This window comes from Phyllobates terribilis, unplaced genomic scaffold, assembly GCF_046119375.1.
Source record: "Phyllobates terribilis strain yellow unplaced genomic scaffold, ASM4611937v1 Scaffold_10__3_contigs__length_209671492, whole genome shotgun sequence".
Classification (NCBI taxonomy): Eukaryota; Metazoa; Chordata; class Amphibia; order Anura; family Dendrobatidae; genus Phyllobates; species Phyllobates terribilis.
In genome coordinates, this window is record NW_027362770.1 from 176,235,190 (window position 1) to 176,256,723 (window position 21,534).

At 48.9% G+C, this 21,534-nt stretch overlaps 1 protein-coding gene across 1 annotated transcript in view; it reads right to left on the reverse strand.

Annotated features, from left to right (window-relative positions):
* AGBL3 (AGBL carboxypeptidase 3) overlaps positions 1-16,038 on the reverse strand; it is a 316,148-nt gene extending 300,110 nt beyond the window's left edge. The window contains exon 1 of the mRNA XM_073650211.1: positions 15,880-16,038. The gene's annotated coding sequence lies outside the window, so the exon portion shown is untranslated. The remainder of the gene's footprint in view (positions 1-15,879) is intronic.
* Positions 16,039-21,534: the final 5,496 nt, after the last annotated feature.

The following is a 21,534-nucleotide window of genomic DNA, read 5'->3' on the forward strand; positions in this document are numbered from 1 at the left end:
TTGTATGGTCAGCACAAATGCCTGTAAGGACGGTGTTGTATGGTCGGCACAAATGCCTGTAAGGACGGTGTTGTATGGTCGGCACAAATGCCTGCAAGGACGGTGTTGTATGGTTGGCACAAATGCCTGTAAGGACGGTGTTACGGTGTTGTATGGTTGGCACAAATGCCTGTAAGGATGATGTTGTATGGTCGGCACAAATGCCTGTAAGTACAGTGTTGTGTGGTCGGCACAAATGCCTGTAAGGACGGTGTTGTGTGGTCGGCACAAATGCCTGTAAGGACGGTGTTGTATGGTTGGCACAAATGCCTGTAAGGACAGTGTTATTTGGTCGGCACAAATGCCTGTAAGGACGGTGTTGTATGGTCGGCACAAATGCCTGCAAGGACGGTGTTGTATGGTTGGCACAAATGCCTGTAAGGACGGTGTTACGGTGTTGTATGGTTGGCACAAATGCCTGTAAGGATGATGTTGTATGGTCGGCACAAATGCCTGTAAGTACAGTGTTGTGTGGTCGGCACAAATGCCTGTAAGGACGGTGTTGTGTGGTCGGCACAAATGCCTGTAAGGACGGTGTTGTATGGTTGGCACAAATGCCTGTAAGGACAGTGTTATATGGTCGGCACAAATGCCTGTAAGGACGGTGTTGTATGGTCGGCACAAATGTGTAGACAGTAATTTTGGCACTGATAAGTGGTTGTGACTATTGTAAGGGCACTACTGTACAGCCACACACGGGCATTGCTATGCGGGTAAGGACATTTTTCACTGCTGATACTGTACATATGCCGTTCAGGTTGCCTTCATGGCTGGCACGTGGCACGGCTCGCACCGCCAGTGATTCTTTCCTTTTGCCATGTGACCGCAGAAAGGAACAGCTGTGCAGTTCTTTTAAGGGAAAATACATAAATTATCCAAGGAAAAGGCTGGAACAGATGGCAGGTTATCCATTGTGAAGCTTTAACCATAATTCTCAATTAATCTTCTCCATGACACACAGTATGGAATAATTGCAAAGAAAAACCTGTGCGCTCCGGCGGTGCGATTTGCTATTTTTTATTCTTGCCTCTGAGTCCAATATATTTCTAAGTGAATGTTTATTAACCAGTAAAAAGCCAGAGAAGAGTTAACTGATGGCTTCTATTCATTGGTCACTCTATCAACCCACTCATCAACCAACAATATACCCCCGGGCCCTATAGATCAACCAGTCCTTCCACCGACTCACACTATCCACTACCTATCCACCCATCCACCCTACTCATCAACCCGCTGCACCCCCTCTGTGCACCCATCTGCCATAGCTTTCCAACTGATCCGTCCATCTGTCCGATCCGTCATAAATGCTCCAGACTATCTAGGAATTCACTTTACTCTCAACCCTCCCTGTACTGCAATCAGCCTGTATTCCCGTTTCCACTGATTCACCTTTTCCGCCTAGACGTCTCTTCATATTGACCCACCGATCCACCCCATTCACAACTCTTTCATCCGTCTGCTCTTTCCACTGATCCACCCTATTAACACAATCCACCCTAACTCCTATGCACTGGTCCACCTTGTCCACCTTATTCACCCATCAGCTTGATCCACCTAACAAATCTACCCTATCCATCAATCTACCCATCTGCCCCACCCACACTATTAACGCTATCTGTCCTATCCACCCATTTCCATATCCACTGATCCAATCTATTTACCCATCCATTCTATCTGACCGTCTGTCCTATCCACTGATTCACCCAGCTGCCTTATCCATTTATCCACCTTATCTGCCCTTCTGTATTGTCCACTGATCCACCCTATCCACTAATCTAGTCTATCCAATGATCCACCTATATGCCCACCTTCCCCATCCACTGACCCAGCCTATCCACCAATCTGTCCTTTCTTCTGATCCACCCTATCTGCCCATTTGTCCTATCTACTGATCCACACTATCTGCCTATCTTTCCCACCTACTGATCCACCCACTCCACCAATCTGTGTTATTCACTAATTCATCCTATCTGCCCATCTGTCCCATCTACTGATCGACTCTATCTGCTAATCTGTTCTATCTGAGGATTCACCCTATATTCCCATCTGTCCTATCCACTGATTCACCTCATCTGCTCATCTGTTCTATCCACTGCTCCACCCTATCAACAAATCTGCCCTATCCACTGCTCCACCCTTTCTGCCCATCTTTCCCACCTACTGATCCACCCTCTCCACCAATCTGTCTTATCCACTAATCCACGCTATCTGTCCATCTGTCCTATCCACTGATCCACCCCATCCACCAGTCTGTCCTATCCATTGATCCACCCTATCAACAATCCTGCCCTATCCACTGCTCCACTCTTTCTGCTCATCTTCCCCATCCACTGATCAACAATATTTACCCATCCACATACAGTACGTGTCCTATCTACTGATCCACCCTATCTGCTCATCTCTTCTATCTACTGATCCACCCTATACCGTTATGTCCTATCCACTGATCCACCCTATCTACCAATCTGTGCTATCCATTAATTCACTCTAACTACTTATCTGCCCTATCCACTGATCCACCCTGTACACCCATCTGTCCAATCCACTGATCCTCCCGATAGTTACCTGTCCTACCCACTGATCCACCCTATCTACCAATCTGTCCTATCCATTAATACACTCTAACTGCTTAACTGCCCTATCCATTGATCCACCCTGTACACCCATCTGTCCTATCCACTGATCCACCCCATCTGTCCAATACTATTCTCAGAACTGCCCTACTAACAAACCTGCCCCCCAATCCGCCCTCTTTGCCCTATTTTCCATTCTGTCCTATCAGCCCTATTTATTTTTACGGGTCTAAACTTCCAGGAAAGCGGAAGGATGAAGAAGCTGGGACTTGGAATTCTGTAGATTGTTGTAGCCATTGCAGCCACAGCACGGATCCAGGATCAATAAGGAACAATAGAAGAATTCATTTGGGTATGGGGATCCATAATCTGACCCCCAGCCCTGTGTAGGGTCAACCAATGTCAAAAGGATGTAGGATCAGTCTGCCAGTCTGAGCTATGCGCTCACTACATATACAAACAAAAAAAACATTACTTGCAGTTTTCACATTAGCCTCTAGATGTCAATAGATCAGGCTAAAATCCTGACCGGTAAGACAAGGCACCTTGCTTTACAACGTACAGTTAAACCAAATGTGATGGTCTCATTACTATTAAAAGGGGTTGTCCTCTGTTTACAGGTTGTGTGTACTGTAGTTGAACTTTACTCCTCTCCTAAACAGACACCAGGAGGGGAGTTTAGCTTTTTTTTTCTTAAATCACCCTGTAAAGTAGAGGGAAACCACTCTAATATGTGGATGGTTGCCTGAGCCAAGATAAGCAGCTTTTACACTCAGTCATTCAGTGCAGAGAAGCTGTCCAGGACTGAACAGAAACAATGATTATCGTAAGAGTATATTGAGTCCTGTCATAGGTGTTCATGAGTCAAAGCCCAACCTTCACTCAAGCACAGATTCCAAAATTTGATACCAATTTTTTGGGGATGCACCTGTATTTTTACCTTGTCCCAAACCCAATTCGTAAAATCTCTGAAGGATCCAATGAGAATAAGGTGGCATTCAGTGTCAGACATTGGGCCCGCCTGAGGACTTGATTCTTTCAGCTATACAAATCCAATGCATTGTCCTTAAAGTTTTTTTTGGACATCAGGCACTTTATCAAGTGGTATAGTATATAGTATATGGCCCCTTGACGAAGACTCGCCGAAACGCGCGTTGGGGCGGACGTGCGCCCACCAGCAAGCTGAATTATCCCAAGATCCCCTTACTAAAGGTATACATGGACCCTGTGCACTATGCTAATATTATTTATATATGTACTATACTTAACAGGTACAATTAAGCAGAGGTTTGGATCATGGGTGTCTAACAATATTGGCTTTAATTGTTTTCTTACCTGCAGTTTTAACCAATCGCTTCCTGGGTGGACCGCAGGTCCAGTTTGCATTTGTACATGGTTTCCATGTCATTTGTCCCTATATTGTCACATACACTTTTGGACATTTAATAAAGTTTCTATTTTTACATGACATAGTTTATGAGGACTTCTTTGATCGCTTCTTTTTCTCCTGGTTTTCAAGTGGTATAGTCGTAAGATGCACAATGCACAATTCAGCTCCCATCGGGTATCACAGGATTGCTCAGATACTGTTGAAATCCAAATGGTGGCGCTAAGTTCTCACCTACTCAAGAGCCCCATAGCATCTGCAAGGTCTGCACTATAGACTCGTCTGATGGAGAAGCCAAGGCCCACCGGAGGATTCTCTGGTGCTCCAACGTGCCAGTCCAATCCTGGTTACATTAATGGGAAAGCTGTTGCTTTAGCTTTAGTATACCCCTCTGTGTGGGTCAACATGTCTGCCAGTGACCCTGCATACTTGAACACACCCAAAATAGGCTAGATTTATGCAAATTTGTATTGAAAGGGGCGTTTCTGTGCACTATTTGGGGTGTGGCCACCTAAAAGCATGGGCGGGGCTTAAATATATTTTACCTTAGGATTCACATGTTGGGGAGTTAATTGATGGCATAGCAATTATGGTACATGGCTACTACTTTCTCTCAGAGCATGCTGGGAGTTGCAATCAGAAAAAGAAATATAAAAAATATTAAAATGGGAAAATAAATGGGTTAACCAGTGAATTATAATAAAGGCAACAGATGGGAACCAGGAGAAGTAGGAGTGTGATGCTGGCGTAGCAGCGTGTGTGTGTGATCCTGGGAGTTTATATGTTATTAGGTGCAATCAGCGCTCAGATATGGAGGCAATTTCAGCCATGTGAGCGGTAATTATATGATAAAGTTTACATTACACACAGGGCAGGCAGAGGTGAGGAGGTAACCTGGAGTGCAGGCGGCACAGCGCTGTCTAAATCCAAGGAGACCACCTCTGCCTTACTTTGTGTAATTGAACCTCGGCACAAGTGCTGCAGTTAACATATCAGTTTCTCAACCTCCGACTCGCCTCTTCGTAAGAGATAGATTAAAGTGGACTGGCAGTCAAGGTAGCCATTACTATGTACTGAATGAGGCATGGGGCAAAAAAATATCACTTACTGGCATTCAGAGGGGCCCGAAGAACCATCTCTAATAGGGTCCTCAACCCCTACCATGTGCCCTTTGCAAACCTGGCTGAGCATAGCCACCATCAGGGTGGTATCAGTCGCAGTGCCACATGGTGGTCGCCACTTCCCAGTGGGGCTCATAGAGCTACCTAGATCAAAGTATGAGCCCATAGTGTCATCCGGCATGTTTCTTTAACTATGTAAGCACAATGGAGCCACACTTATTTCCTCTAGACTTTTCCTGACCTCTACCCTATCACCTCCCGAGATCATTCTTACCCTTACCACTATCCGAACTCCTGCCCCACCATGTTTGTATTTCTCCTCCCTGCCCCCTACCATAAAGCATATGGGACCACCTGCTTCTGCCCCCCAGTCCAATAACAAACCCTTTTCTTAAACTTCCCCATCTTCTCTATGACCCCTTCTGACTGCCTCTCCCCAAGTGACCCTACCACATCTGTCTAAATCTCTTTACAGAGCCCCTACCGCCTTCTTGTTCCTTCATAGCCTATGCTATCATGAAGCTGACTCGCCCCCTGGGCCGAGGGGCACCCGGAACCAGGCTTCTGGGGGTTGTAGAATCCGTGGTGGTGACCCGGTCCCGTGGCTCAGGGTGGTCAGGCCGATGGCGGTATTTTGTGGGGGTTTTAGGTTAATTGTCCGACTACGCCACCCGTGGATTGCGGTCAGTGCGGACCGCCGCTGCAAGGCAGACCGCTGGGGCTGATGGGGTATGCAGCTGAGATAGTGTGACTCCCCACGGGAAGAGTGCAGCCCCAGGGCAGAGAATGTGGATGATGGGAGTGATGGTGAGGGCGTCCCAGTACTAATAGTGCTGACGCGGTGAGAAAGCACAGAGACAAGGTGTTGCAGTTCAAATGCTTTACTCACAGTTCTCATCCAGGTCACTTGTGCGCAGGTAGGACCGCCCGAGCCGTGCTGCGTCCACCAGGCAAGGGGCTCGGTCATTTCCCAGGTAATTCCAGAGTGTGGCCCAGGACTCCCTTCTATTCCTTTCTCTGGCCGTGCCCCACCAGTGACACTACTTTTGTCCAGCTGCCTCGGGCCTTCTCTTGGGAGGGCTTCGTGCTCACTGCCCTGGCCCTATGTGGTATGCCTTTCTAGTAGGTGTAGTGAGGGGTCGCACCAAGATATGATCGCGACCGCCGGTCCTTGGCTGAGGATTAGTCGCCTCCACCAACTTGGGATCCGGTACAATGTTCTGCCAACCCGTCACCCGCAATCTCCTTGGCCTTTGGGGTTCCTTCTGCCTTCGTGTCTCTGGGCCTCTCTTGGTGTTCTGTTCCTTTCCTTCTTTCCTTTCTGTTCCTTTCTGTTCCTGTTCCTTGCTGTTACTGTCCTTCTCCTCTGGCTCTGGCCTTCACTCCAGGCCTGCCTCGTGGAGCTGGGCCCTGGCTGAGCCACAGCTCTCTGTCAGCCCTCTCTGGCTGAACTCCTTCTCTCACTCCTCTCCTCTGACTGTCCTGACCTTCTAAGATGGTGCCCACCTTATATACCTCCCTCTCTGTGTATGAGCCCAGGTGACTTGCAACCAATGGGCTCCTACCTATGCCCAGAGACCGTCCCCTCCTGCTCCTACATCACTGGGTGTGCTTCCCCCTCCCCACTCCAGCCAGGGACAGATGCTGTCGTGCCTGCACTTCTGTCTCGTGGGAGCACCGTTGAGCTGTCCCTCGGAAATGGGGTGTGTGTGATGCATGCAGCTAAACGAGCCCTGTTCCACACTCCCTCCATACCCGGGAGTGGAATACCACACCTCTGGTTGAGGTGCAATACCCCTGTAGCGGCCGAACCCTCGGGGCGCTACATATCCAACTCTGGTTTTACCAAAAATTGCTGATGGTGTCCCTGTGGTTACGGGACCTTAGGCGACTCTCAAGTGCTATGTCAGTAGGGCTCATAAATCTACCTAGATCAAAGTATGAGCCCATAGTGTCATCGGGCATGTTTCTTTAACTAAATGGACCCGAAACATCACAATGGAACCCCACTTATTTCCTCTAGACTCTTCCTGACCCCTACTCTATTACCTCCCGAGATCCTTCTTACCCTTACCACTATCCGAGCTCCTACCCTACCACGTTTGTATTTCTTGTCCCTTCCTCCAACCATAAAGCCTATGGGACTGTCTGACCCCTTCCACCTGCTTCTGTCCCCCAGTCCAATATCAGACCCCCTATCTTCCACTTCCCCATTTCCTTCATGACCCCTTCTGACTGCCTTGCCCCTAAAGTGACCTGACACCTTTCTCATCTGTCTTTACCCTTTTACAGAGCCCCTGCAGCCTTCTTGTCCCTTTAAAACCTATGCTACCATGTATCCAACCCTGGTTTTGCGAAAAAATGCTTATGGTGTCCCTGTGTCTAAGGGACCTTAGGAGACTGTCAAACACCATGTCAGTGGGACTCATAGAGCTACCTAACTCAAAGTACGAGCCCATAGTGTCATCGGACATGTTTCTTTAACTATTTGGGCCCCAAACATCATAATGGAGGCATGCATTTTTCCTCTAGAGTCTTCCTGACCCCAAACCCTATCATTTCCTTACCTCCTTACCCTTACCTCTATCCAAACTCCTACCCTACCACATTTGTATTTCTTGTCCCTGCCCCAACCATAAAGTCAATGGGATTGTCTAACCCCTTCCACCTGCTTCTGCTTCCCTGTCCAATAAGGAGTCCAATAAGAGGCCCCTATCTTCCACTTCTCCATCTCCTCCATGACCCCTTCTGACTGCCTTGCCCCAAAAGTGACCCTGCCACCTTTCTCCTCTGTCTGTACTCTTTTACAAAGCCCCTGCCGCCTTCTTGTCCCTTCAAAACCTATGCTACTATGTATCCAACCTTGGTTTTTCAGAAATTGTGGCTAAGGGACCTTAGGAGACTCTGAAGCATCATGTCATGGTTGCAAATTGTACTTCTGCACCCCCTATAGTCATACTCCTGGGGAAATCCCTATGAAAAAAACCCGAAACTGGTGGCCACAAATGTTAACATGGTTGAAAAATATGCCAAAACCTTGCTTTTCCCATTGTGCCCTCTTGGCCTTTGTGTCAGCCGTTCCTTAACCCATAGACGTGCCATAGAGTTTTGGAAGTTGCTGTCTCGGTCGATCATTCGGATATCAAATCCTCCAGTTCTGTGTGTTTGATGGTGTCTCTCCTTTCTTTTTTCTTTCCTCATTGGGCCCCCCTGGGCTATCTTGACATGTCTCCGAAGAGGGCCAACACTTGCAAAGGGTTAGTTTAAAGAGCACTTAACATCAGAGACCCTGACTCTCTATATATATAACTCATCATATCTGGCTGAATGATAAAGAATGGCTTTACTATATTATTATTATTTTCTCGCCCCCTACTGCTCCGCACTGTATCCTGGCCCATTATAAGTAAATTATAGTAATAGCATCGGGTAATGGAGCAAGCCTCGCATCTCCAAATTACACATTGCCTCTGGTATATTGGAAAATAATTTAACCCTTGTTGAAGGGATAAAGAAAAGGGGAAAAAAAACTGAACATTTTTTTTCTTTTGATGCCGTGGATAGCTGTCGGGACTGACGGAGCACCGGTGCATCATAATCGGGCACTGTGACTTGTAAAAGTTTTCAAAGCCTTTGGACAGTCCATCTGTCATGGCCTCTTTGGAGCGAGCGCTGGGGCATGTTGGACACGACGTGACAGCTTGCTTGTGTCACAACTGGGACTTCTATCAAGTTAGCGAGCGCTGCGGTGCATATGCCGCCATCTGCTCACTAGATGTGGTCAGGGAACGATGGCCTTTACGTCTTGACATTATTATTGGTCATTAAAACTGTGCTTACATGAGAGGACACAATGGCAGGACCTGAGGGCACACACAGGGGTCTCGTCTCTTCACTGCTTCCTATGGGGGCAGCCAAGTAAACAGTATTAGAGGAGCCCAGTGGCACATCAACCATGATATCGCGGTATTGTAATATTGCATTGGACTCTCTTTTGTGACCCACAGAGGACTGGACTCCACCAGTCTGGCAGCAGATTGTATAAGTGGTTCCATGGATCGGACTTGTTTTTCCAGCAGGTAGAGATCTGAGGATTTGGAGACGAGTCATCACCTTGATCTCTTTATTATGTTCCTCAGACCATTCCTGACCGACCATTATCTGCACTGCCATCAGGCGATCCCCATACCATGAAGGGGGCTTGGCACTGGGTCGGTGCAATATTTAGTTAGGTGGCTCATGCCACATCCAAATGGCACATTTACTGACGTCTCATTGTGCATCCTAGTGCCATCTCTTCTTCAGGTGAGTGGCACATTCAGCTGAAATGTATTGTGGTGCAGGGACCCTCTGGCTCCCTGTCCTGCAATACACGCCGCCAGCCAATCAGAAGCCAGGAGCAGACATCGGCTTGCCTGTGACGGGCGGCACATGGCAGTGACGTCATGCACTGACAGTGTCGGCACATCTAAGTATGTTGCCGGCTTCTGCAGCGCCTATAGAGGAGGATGCCGCATGTCGTGGGTGCGGGGGAGGAAAGAATAATGTTTGTTTCTTTTTAAAATGCACTACAGAAGAACGGAAGGGGTCCAGGATGGGGAACATTATACCAGGAAAGGGTCCAGGATGGGGGACATTATGCCAGGAAATGGTCCAGGATGGGGGACATTATGCCAGGAAAGGGTCCAGGATGAGGGACATTATGCCAGGAAATGGTCCAGGATGGGGGACATTATACCAGGAAAGGGTCCAGGATGGGGGATATTATACCATGAAGGGGTCCAGGATGAGGGACATAATACCAGAAAAGGGTCCAATATGGGGGACATTATACCAGGAAGGGGCCAAGGATGGGTGGCATTATTACTAGAAAAGTCCAGGATGGGGGACATTATTATGGGAAGGGGCCCAGGACGGAGGATATTATTATTGAAAGGGGTCAGGATGGAATATTATTGCTGGAAATTGCTCAGAATGAAGGACATTTTTAGATGAAAGGGCCCAGGATGGGGGACATTTTTAAATAAAGGGCCCAGGACGAAGGACATTATTACATGATGGGGAACGTTATACCAGGAAGGGGCCCAGGATGGGGAACATTGTTATAGCATGGGACCCAGGATTGAGAGCATTATTACTGGAAGGGCCAGAACAGGGACATTATTACAGGAAGGAGCCAGGATGGGGGACATTATTACGGAATGGAGCCCGGATGGAGGACATTATTATATGGGGGGCAAATATAAATGTCTATATAGGATCTAGAACACTACAAGGTCCCGTACATCTGATCAACATGCAGGTCCAAATTTTCCACCGTGCCCATTGGACTATAGTTACGCCACCGCTTTGCGGTCCATAATTGTGTCACAGTTTGAGCCAAATCGAGGATCCTCTGGTGGGCACGTCTGACGCGGAGCATTGACTCCAGCACCGCTCTACCATTTATAGCTGGGAAAAAGCAAATGAATGAACCATGAAAACATTTTTTTTGCCCTGTTTGTGAATTTTTGTGAATTTTTCTCATTGATTTTGCACCAGGATTAATGGAGAATCGTAATCTAATTAGAGGGCTGATGTCAATGACCCTCTCTGGAGCGCGGCATTATTATGTAATCATCATAGCGCCGATTTTGATGGTTTGATTGGGTTAATCCACAGACAAAATAATTGAGAAGGCAGAACAGGTTAACTCTTTAACGGCTGGCTAAGCCCTGATAGTCTGTTGGTACAACTACGGATCCTTTCCGACCTTAATTGGAAATCTTTGACTGGCACCCCTTATGGAGACCAGCTGACTATGAAGTCTTATTGGCAATACTCCATAGGAAAAATATGCAGATTAGCTCTCTTCCCGGAAGGAAAGGAAACCTTGTTAGTACTTCAAAGTCTGACCATAACCAGAGAGCAGTTTCAGGGTCCTTACCCGTCATCTGTGTAGGTTTGGCTGGCTTCTTAAAGGGTCAAACATTGACTTTCAGGGCAGATACCTCCAATAGGTGGCACGTCCAAGATGGTAGTCTTTCCCTCTGGGTGAGAACCATCCTGGACATTGAGAGTCATCTTGGATCCTACCCAAACGATCGTAGAGAAGATGCCTTCACTGCAAAAATCAAAATGGTTCTGATACCAAAAAAGTCCAGAAAGTTTTCCCTATCCCTGCACTGAAGTCCATTTATTTATATATGGAGGGTGGGCCACCAGAATCACATCCTTTAGAGAACTAAGGGACCCAGTTAATAACTGTAAAAAGGCGGGGTCTTCACTTAGGGGAAACTAGGAATGGGAGGATACAGCTGGTCCATGTAATACAGCATACGGATCTTAAAAGGCTCGTTGCAATACTTCATTTCTCCTGCGGCTGTGCTGCAGGGAAATTGAACACTTGCTGTTTGATTTTGCAGTCGATCACAGCTGATCATTAAAAGGGGTTTTCCACATTTTTAGGGGACTTTTTTTCTATTTACAAAAATGCATGTATTTGAGGCAAAAAAATCATTTTTGCATTTGGGTTTCATTAAGTTTTTTGCACTGTTTGGCTTTTACGGGCTCGTTGTTTCCCTGCTCATTCAACATTGATGTGGTCTGTGGTCATCAATCAGCTGAAGGGGGCTCAGAAAAAAGACAGATAAAAGAGTTACATACTCCTTATCAGATCATCATTGTCTCTGACTGACGGATACTCAGTTAACTCATTCTGTAGCACAGAACCAGGCTGCAAAAAGTGTCTAATGTATGTAAATTTGCATTAAAACGGTGTGTAGGGTGGGGCTCAAAATGAGCATCAGTAAAATCTGTATAAAGTACAATCAGTAAAGTAAGATAAAATAGTAAAGGGAAAAGTGGCAGGTGCACAGCGGTCACTATAGATGTGCTGGTAACTGACACTGTGAAACGAGCGCTGGCCCTTTAATTTGCTGCACACTATTGACATACCTGCTTGAATAATACATGTGAGGTCACTGTGAATATTTATGAGGTGGCTGCCCCCCCGTTCATTAACCTGACGCTGCAGTCGCTCCACCATCATGTGGTGTCTAATGTGATCTTATAGACTAATCTATATGGTCCTGACTGTAGAGTCTCCAACCGGCTCTTGTGCAGGATATCATGGAGCCCATAGAAGTGTCTCCCGAGATTTAGAATTACTCTCCATCAAACATGGAGCCTCACTGTCCAAATCCACATTTATTCAGGGGGTGTGGTCTGAAAAGGGGAGTGGTAACATATTTAGGGGCGTGGTGTGATAGGGCGTGGAAGATGTGGAGGGTGTGGTCTGAAAGGGGATGTGGCAGATGTGTGGGGTGTGGTCTTAAATGGGGTGCAGAAGATGTGTGATGGGTGTAGTCTGGAAGGAGGTGTGTTCTTAAAGGAGGACATTTTTATATGAAAGGGCCCAGGATGGGGGAAATTGTTAAATAAAGGCCCCAGGATGAGGGACATTATTACATGATGGGGAACATTATACCAGGAAGGGGCCCAGGATGGGGAACATTGTGATAGCATGGGACGCAGGATGGAGAGCATTATTACTGGTCTGAAAAGGGGAGTGGTAACATATTTAGGGGCGTGGTGTGAAAGGGCGTGGAAGATGTGGAGGGTGTGGTCTGAAAGGGGATGTGGCAGATGTGTGGGGTGTGGTCTTAAATGGGATGCGGAAGATGTGTGGTGGGTGTGGTCTGGAAGGAGGTGTGGCGTATGTGTTCTTAAAGGAGGTGTGGAAGATGTTTGGGGTGTGATCTGAAAGGGGGTGTGGAAGAAGTGTGGGAGGTGTGATCTGAAAGGGGGTGTGGAAGATGTGTTGTGGGTGTGGTCTAAAAGAAGCAGTGGAGTATGTGTGTGGGTGTGGTATTAAAGGGAAGTGGAATATGTGTTGTGGGTGTGGTATTAAAGGGGAGTGGAATAGGTGTGGTCTTAAAAGGGGAGAGGAATATGTGTTCTGGGTGTGGTCTTAAATGAGGCGTGGAATATTTGTGCTGGGTGTTGTCTAAAAGGGGAGTGGAATATGTGTGGGGGTGTGGTCTTAAAGGGCAGTGGAATAGGTGTGGGTGTGTGGTCTTAAAGGGGAGTGGAATATGTGTGGTAGGTGTGGTCTTAAAGGGGAGTGGAATAGGTGTGGGGGTGTGGTCTTAAAGGGGAGTGGAATAGGTGTGGGTGTGTGGTCTTAAAGGGGAGTGGAATAGGTGTGGGGTGTGGTCTTAAAGGGGAGTGGAATGGGTGTGGGGGTGTGGTCTTAAAGGGGAGTGGAATAGGTGTGGGTGTGTGGTCTTAAAGGGGAGTGGAATAGGTTGTGGGGGTGTGGTCTTAAAAGGGGAGTGGAATATGTGTTTTGGGTGTGGTCTTAAATGGGGCGTGGAATATGTGTTTTGGGTGTGGTCTTAAATTGGGCGTGGAATATTTGTGGTTGGTGTGGTCTAAAAGAAGATGTGGAGTATGCGTGGTCTTATACGGTGGTGTGGAAGGTGTGGGGGTGTGTGGTCTTAAACGGTGGTGTGGAAGGTGTGGGGTGTGTGGTCTTAAACGGTGGTGTGGAAGGTGTGGGGGGTGTGGTCTTAAACGGTGGTGTGGAAGGTGTGGGGGTGTGTGGTCTTAAACGGTGGTGTGGAAGGTGTGGGGGGTGTGGTCTTAAACGGTGGTGTGGAAGGTGTGGGGGGGTATGGTCTTAAACGGTGGTGTGGAAGGTGTGGGGGTGTGTGGTCTGAAAGGGGGATTGGAAGATGAGTGATGGGTGTTGTCTGAAAAGAGGCATGGAAGATATGTGGTTGGCGTGGTTTGAAATGTGGTGTGGAAGATATGTTTTAGGGTGTGGTCTGAAAGGAACATGGAAGATTTGTGGGGGTAGACTGAAAGGGGACATACAATATGTATAGAGGGGTGTGGTTTGAAAGAGGCATTGACCATGGAGGGTGTGGTCTTAGAGGGGGGTGCGGAAAACTTGTTGAATGATGTCTGGAAGGGGGCGTGGAAGGAGTTGAGGGGTATGGTCTAAAAGGGGTGTGTTAGATGTTTTAAGGTGTGTGTGGTCTGAAAAGGGTTGTGGAGTATGTGTTGAGAGGCGTGATCTGAAAAAGGGTGTGGTCTAAGAGGGGGAATCAAAGTTGTTTGGAGGGGTGTGGTCTAAAAATGGGCATGGACTTTGTGTGGGGGGGTGTGGTATGAATAGGGCCGTGGTCCATATGTGGAACAGTGTGGTCTGAAGGGAGTGTCTATACAACAGACTTCCCCGTTATGCCGCACAGACTTGTTTCAGATACAGGATGATAGTATAAATCTGGCAATACCTTCATCAGGGGGATCTCACTGTGCGATTACACACTGAGGTAGAAAACATTCCGCGCTCCACGAACTTAAGTTTAGTTTGACGAATGCTAATACATAATTTCATAAAACATCTAACACCGTAGAGAGCCTTGGAAGACAAGATAATGCAGGCTAAATCAGGATCTCTAGAACATGCCATCAGTGGGACCCCACTAAATTTGTCACAGCTCTGAGTCCCCTGTCCAGAGGCACTCATGGACATCTGTTTCTGCAGGGAATTGCAGAATGTCGTGCTGCAGTCCCCTGCGCAGCGAACAGGTAGGGCATTGCTTTGCAGTGATGGAGCTAAAAGGCCCCTATATACATTAAAGTGGGTCAACCCAACCGATCTAGTGTTGGAGGTCAAAAGAATCAGACAGATGATATTGAGAGTCATAAGGATCAAACAGATGATATTGGGATTATATGGATCAAACTGATGTTTTTGAGTCATAAGGACTGAAGAGATGATATTGGGGGTCATAAGGATCAGACAGATGATATTGGGGGTGATAATGATCAGGTAGATTATAGTGGGGTCATAAAGATTGAACAGATGATAATGGGAGTCATAAGGATGAAACAGATGATTTTGGGGTCATAAAGGTCAGACAGTTGATATTTGGGGTGATAAGGATCAAACAGATGATATTAAAGGTCATAATGATCATACTGTTGATATTGGGGTCATAAGCATCAAACAGATGACTTTTAGGGCTATAAGGATTATACAGTTGATTTTGGGGTCATAAGGATTAGACAGATGATATTGGGGGTCATAAAGAGCAGACAGATGATATTGGGGTTATAAGGGTCAGACAAGATATTGGATGTCATAAGGATCAGACAGATGAGATTGGAGGTCATCATAAAGATCAGACATGATATTGGGGATCATAAGGATCAGATAGATGATATTGGAGGTCATAAGGATCAGACAGATGAGATTGGGGGTAATAAGGATCAGATAGATGATACTGGAGTTCATAAGGATCAGACAGATAAGATTGAAGGTAATAATTATCAGACAGTTGATATTGGAGTTCATAACGATCAGACAGTTGATATTGGAGGTCATAAGGATCAGACAGTTGATATTGGAGGTCATAAGGATCAGACAGTTGATTTTGGAGGTCATAAGGATCAGACAGTTGATATTGGAGATCATGAGGATCTGGGAGTTTGAATTCACAGACTCTAGAAAAGAAGCGGCTGCCAGAGGAGTCTGATAGCGATTTACTACTCTGTCATGTGCATGTGGGAGTCGGGATTAATAGTTGTAATACACTGAACCTCCTAAAGAGTTGTTTTTCCATTCTGACCCATAGAAAAGGGTCTGTAAGACCCCCGGCCTGCGCTGTACACACCCTCCTCCCGCACACAATTGATTTGTATATTTTTGAATAATACAATATCTCAACCTAAGTGGATCAAATTGTAAAAAAAAAAAATAAATTACCGCGCCGGTGTACTAATGCTCCATTACGAAAAGCATCTGCATCGATTCCCCCCGATGCTTTCTATGCCGCTGCTTAAATGCACCGAGACGATCCATCAGCTGGAGCCCGGCGCAGTTCCCTCGTGTTCATTTCCTTATCGTATTGATTTTGTTTTAAATTACCCCGGATGATGTGACGCACGTACGCCCGGCCTCCATCTTTAATGCAGATACATATTAATGCACCGCAGATAAGACCTGCCAATTATATTAATAGAGATAGTGCATGACAGTGATCATTAAGTGTAAGAGGTCTGGCTGATAAGTACAGACCTTTGGCAACCAGTTGTAAATCACGTCCTGGGATGGGGGAGGGGAAGGGTTTAACTTCTGCAAAAAAAATATTCTTTGCACCATCTTTTGTATACTCTACTGGGGAGACAAATGCTAAAAAACCAAATGCCCCCCCCCCTGCCTCAACCAACTTGGTATTGACCAAGATCTTTTTCAAGCAGATGGTGTTTATATGCTTTTTTTCCCCAATATACAGTAACACAAAAAAGTAAAATAAAGCTCATTTGGGGAAAAGTTGACATGGATATGCAAATTCTTCCTTTCTGCCCCTAGTGGCCAACTCAGAGACAGCCTATTCAAAGGAGTCTGTCAGCAGGTAATAATAATGTAATATGATATAGGAGCCGAGACCCTGATTCTAGCAATGTATCACTTATTGGGCTGTATGTTACTGTTTTAATACAATCAGTGTTTTATCGTCAGGAGATTATCACTACAGGACTAAGTGTCTCATACCTCCTAGTCCAAGCACACCCCCACCACTGATTGGCAGCTTTCTGTCAATCTACAGTGGTGTGGGCGGAGTTATACAGAGCTCAGCTTTCCGAGCTCTGCAGCAGAGAAAACTGTGATTGTATCAAAATGACAGCAAGCAGGCCAGTAAGTGACACATCATTGGAATCAGGGTCTCTGCCCCTACATCATGCAGCTGCTCATAGCAAAATAAGTGCTGACATATTCCCTTTAAATATTTATTCAGGACACTGCTGTGAAGGTAAAGAGGGGTTGTCCTGTGAAAATAAGTTATCCCCTATCCTATAGGTTTCTGTGCTGTGGGAGGGAGAAGGACAGTTTCCCTCATATCCAATGGTGCGATGCTGTGATAAAGATTTTCTTTTATACGTCAGTGGGTTACGTATCTATATATATAATCGTCTTATCCCGTCTGTCTGTCTGTCTGTCCAGGAAATCCCGCGTCGCTCATTGGTCCGGCAGCGGCCAATCAGCGCCGCGGGATTTCTGAAAAAAGATGGCGGCCGTTAGCGGCTCATCTGCGGGACGGAGCTCAGCGGCGATGCAGCTGGGAGATGAACGCCGCGAGGCGCTCATCTCCCGGCCGGTACCAGCAGAAGGAACCCGACCGCCGGACCCATCTGCGGGACGGAGATGCAACCGGGAGATGAGCGGCGCGAGGCGCTCATCTCCCGGCCGGTAGCAGCGGAAGGACCGCCGGCGTCGCTGACCTCCATGCGGAAGAGAGGACCTGGGAGCGGCGCTGCGGGTCGGGATACTTCTGCTGCGAGCGCCCGCTCATGTCCCGGGTTCTCACAGCGGAAGTAGCCGCACAGGCAGCGCCGCTCCCCGATCCTCACCAAGACGATTCGATGATTGGTCACGGTCTTCGGACCCGACCAATCACTGATCTTAGCGCAAAAGTTAAACACTACTGTGCTGATTGGTCGCGGACGCTGCCCGCGACCAATCACCGATTTGGGCGCCACATTTAAATAGCGGCCGCGACCAATCAGCACAGCGGTGTTTAATCAGCACAGTAGTGTTTAACTTTTGCGGCAAGATCAGTGATTGGGCGTGGGCCAAGACGGCGACCAATCACCGATTTGTGCGGCACATTTAAATAGCGGCCGCGACCAATTGGATGTCAGCTTCGCTCCCCGGTCCTCCCTTCACACCCTAGCCGCTGATGTCCCCACAGTATCCGCATGGTGTTACAAAGGTCCGGACATTTGTGTTAAAAATCGCTGATTGGTCGCTGGCGCTGCCCGCGACCAATCACCGATTTGGGCGCCAAATTTAAATATCGGCCGCGACCAATCACCGATCTTGGCTCCACATTTAAACACCGCTGTGTTGATTGGTCGCGGACGCCAGCCGCGACCAATCAGCGAGCTTGGCGCCAAATTTAAACAATGCTCTACTTCCGCTGCGAGAACCCGGGACATGAGCGGGCGCTCGCAGCAGAAGTATCCGGACCGGCAGCGCCGCTCCCCGGTCCTCCCTTCACACCCTAGCCGCTGATGTCCCCACAGTATCCGCATGGTGTTACAAAGGTCCGGACATTTGTGTTAAAAATCGCTGATTGGTCGCAGGCGCTGCCCGCGACCAATCACCGATTTGGGCGCCACATTTAAATAGCGGCCGCGACCAATCACCAATTTTGACGCCACATTTAAACACTGCTGTGCTAATTGGTCGCGGACGCCAGCCGCGACCAATCAGCGAGCTTGGCGCCAAATTTAAACAATGCTCTGCTGATTGGTCGCGGACGCCAGACGCGTCCAATCTGCGAGATTGGCGCCAAATTTAAACAACGCTCTGCTGCTTGGTCGCGGTGGCCGGCTGCGACCAATGAACGAGATGGGCGGCAAATTTAAACGCCGCTGTGCTGATTGGTCGCGGCCGGCTACCGCAACCAATCAGCGAGATGGGCGGCAAATTTAAACGCCGCTCTGCTAATTGGTCGCGGTGGCCGGCCGCGACCAATCAGCGAGAAGGGCGGCAAATTTAAACGCTGCTCTGCTAATTGGTCGCGGTGGCCGGCCGCGACCAATCAGCGAGATATCCGGCAAATTTAAATGCCTCTCTGCTGATTAATCGCGGCCGGCTACCGCGACCAATCAGCGAGATGGGCGGCAAATTTAAACGCCTCTCTGCTGATTCCTCGCGGCCGGCCACCGCGACCAATCAGCGATATCGCCAGCAAATTTAAACGCCGCTCTGCTCATTGGTCACGGTGGCCGGCCGCGACCAATCAGCAAGATGGGCGCACATTTAAACGCAGCTCTGCTGATTGGTCGCGGTGGTCGGCCGCGACCAATCCGCGAGATTGGCGCCAAATGTAAACACCGCTGTGCTGATTGGTCGTGGCCGCCAGCGACCGCTACCAATCAGCGATTTTGGCGCCAAATTTAAACACCGCTCTGCTCATTGGTCCCGGCCGCCGTCCAGCCGAGATCAATCAGCGAGATTGCCGCCAAATTTAAACAACGCTCTGCTGATTGGTCGATTTTATCGCCAAATTTAAACAAGCTCTCCGGTCCTCACTAACACAGTTCGCTGAATGGTCGCGGCCGCCACCCGTGACCAATCAGCGATCTTGCCGCCAAATTTAAACACCGCTGTGCTGATTGGTCGCAGCCGCCACCCGTGACCAATCACCGATATTGACGCCAAATTTAAACACCGTTTTGCTGATTGCGCCCGGTCGGCCGCATACATATTCTAGAATACCCGATGCGTTAGAATCAGGCCACCATCTAGTCTACTATATAGTTGTCTTATCCCGTCTGTCTGTCTATCTGTCTTTCTGTCTGTCCTGGAAATCCCGCGTCGCTCATTGGTCTGGCAGCGGCCAATCAGCGCCGCGGGATTTCTGAAAAAAGATGGCGGCCGTTAGCGGCTCATCTGGCGGACGGAGGTCAGCGGCGATGTAGCGGGGAGATGAGCGGCGCTAGCAGCACAACTACCCCGACCGGCGCCGCTGACCTCCATGCGGCTCACGTCGGAAGATCAGCGGCTTGGCCCGCTGATCTCCCGACAGCAAGTGTGAACGGAGGACCGGGGAGCGGCGCCGCCGGTCGGGATACTTCTGCTGCGAGCAGACATTCATCTTCCAGCTTCTCGCAGCAGAAGGAGCCGCACAGGCAGCGCCGCTCCCCGTTCCTCGCTAATACGGAGCCGCATAAGCAGCGCCGCTCCCGGGCCCACACTAATACGACGCTGATTGGTCGTGGTGGCCGGCCGCGACCAATGACCTAGATGGGCGGCAAATTTAAACTCCGCTCTGCTGATTGGTCGCGGCCGGCCACCGTGACTAATCAGCTAGATGGGCGGCAAATTTAAACGCCGCTCTGCTGATTAATCGAGGCCGGTGACCGCGACCAGTGAACGAGATGGGCGGCAAATTTAAACGCCGCTCTGCTGATTGGTCGTGGTGGCCGGCCGACCGCGACCAATCAGCGAGATGGGCGGCAAATTTAAACGCCGCCCTGCTGATTGGTCGCGGTGGCCGGCCGTGACCAATCAGCGAGATGGGCGGCAAATTTAAACGCCGCCCTGCTGATTGGTCGCGGTGGCCGGCCGACCGCGACAATCAGCGAGATGGGCGGCAAATTTAAACGCCGCTCTGCTGATTGGTCGCGGTGGCTGGCCGTGACCAATCAGCGAGATGGGCGGCAAATTTAAACGCCGCTCTGCTGATTGGTCACGGTGGCCGGTTACCGCGACCAATCAGCGAGATGGGTGGCAAATTTAAACGCCGCTCTGCTGATTCCTCGCGGCCGGCTACCGCGACCAATCAACTAGATGGGCGGCAAATTTAAACTCCGCTCTGCTGATTGGTCGCGGTGGCCGGCCGCGACCAATGATCGAGATGGGCGGCAAATTTAAACGTCGCTCTGCTGATTAATCGCGGCCGGCCACCGCGACCAATCAGCGAGATGGGCGGTAAATTTAAACTCCGCTGTGCTTATTGGTCGCGGTGGCCGGCCGCGACCAATCAGCGAGATTGGCGGCAAATTTAAACGCCGCTCTGCTGATTGGTCGCGGCCGGCCACCGCGACCAATCAGCGAGATGTCCGGCAAATTTAAACACCGCTCTGCTGATTGGTTGCTGCCGGCCACCGTGACCAATCAGTGATATCAGCGGCAAATTTAAACGCCGCTCTGCTGATTGGTCGCGGTCGCCGGCCGCGACCAATCAGCGATATAGGCTGCAAATTTAAATGCCGCTCTGTTGATTGGTCGCTGTGGCCGACCGCGACCAATCAGCGAGATTGGCGCTAAATTTAAACACCGCTCTGCTGATTGGTCGCGGCCGCCAGCCGACCGCGACCAATCAACGAGATTGGCGCCAAATGTAAACACCGCTGTGCTGATTGGTTGCAGCCGCCAGCTGCAACCAATCAGCGAGATTGGCGCCAAACTTATACAACGCTCTGCTGATTGGTCGATTTTATCGCCAAATTGAAACAAGCTCTCCGGTCCTCACTAACACAGTTCGCTGATTGGTCGCGGCCGCCACCCGTGACCAATCACCGATATTTCCGCCAAATTTAAACACCGTTTTGCTGATTGCGCCCGGTCGGCCGCATACATATTCTAGAATACCCGATGCATTAGAATTGGGCCACCATCTAGTCTATATATATAATCGTCTTATCCCGTCTGTCTGTCTGTCTGTCTGTCTGTCTGTCCAGGAAATCCCGCGTCGCTCATTGGTCCGGCAGCGGCCAATCAGCGCCCGGGATTTCTGAAAAAAGATGGCGGCCGTTAGCGGTTCATCTGCGGGACGGAGCTCAGCAGCGATGCAGCCGTAAGATGACCGGCGCGAGGCGCTCATCTCCCGACCGCCGGCGCGGGATA